The following is a 916-nucleotide window of genomic DNA, read 5'->3' as shown; positions in this document are numbered from 1 at the left end:
GTTATGGGTAGAGTTGAGGCCTTTCAGCAATCAGTAGCTTTTCCTTGCTGGGCTAGTACTCTCAGAGAGCCCAGCTTGGAGCCATTCTCAGGGTTTATGTTTACTGAGTTTCAATTGTTTGTCTAGGCTGCTGTAGGGAGGGGCAGCCTCTGGCTCTGTTTACCCAGTGGTGAAAGTCACTCCTCAGGGGGCAGATTTTTCTCTGTCTGGGCTGGTTGAATTTCCCCTGGGTAGAGCTGAGCCTGGCAGGTCAGGGCAAATTCCTGTGACCTGCTAAATGACTCTTTTGTTTGCTTCCAAGGCCTGAGTTGGAGCTAGTTGCTCAACTGGGCCTTTGTTAGTATCAAAGTTGGAGATCTCCAGTGGTAGGTGACAAGCAGCCTTCCCTCCTCTGCTCCCTGAGAAGAAATGAGGAGATGAGGGTTCTACTCATGCCAGAGTCTTGTTCCTGGACAGTTTCTGGTCTGTGATCTGCAGGATGAATATATCTGCTCCTTGTCAGTTCTTGATTGTGTTGGGTAGAATCCACTTGTCCGCCACATCTGGAGCCTTTGTCCCAGATTCTCTCCGTAGTTATAGCTGCTAAGAGTGTCTCTGCTACCAACTCTGCCACTTCAGCCATGGCTAGCTGCATGTGTTCAGATCTGTTTCCTTGCTTGGATTTTCCCTCTCTGTCCAAACTCTCTGCATTGAGATGACACACTTGGTGTGACTCTGTAGCCTAAGACTGTTCACTGGAATATTAAAATGCTTTCTATAGGAGAATTTGTTTAGCCTTCAGCTTCTCCTCTGCCATCTTCCTCAGAATCTCATGATTTTTTTATGAGTGTTTTTTTTTTTTAGGGAAAAATGTCATTGGTGTTTATATTTTGTGTTGGCATAAAATGAACCTACTATTGTCTTAATTTAATAAAAT

The sequence above is a fragment of the Dipodomys spectabilis genome, unplaced genomic scaffold (genome assembly GCF_019054845.1).
Source record: "Dipodomys spectabilis isolate Male_0828 unplaced genomic scaffold, ASM1905484v1 ptg000116l, whole genome shotgun sequence".
Lineage (NCBI taxonomy): Eukaryota > Metazoa > Chordata > Mammalia > Rodentia > Heteromyidae > Dipodomys > Dipodomys spectabilis.
Note: the sequence above shows the minus strand (reverse complement) of the source record.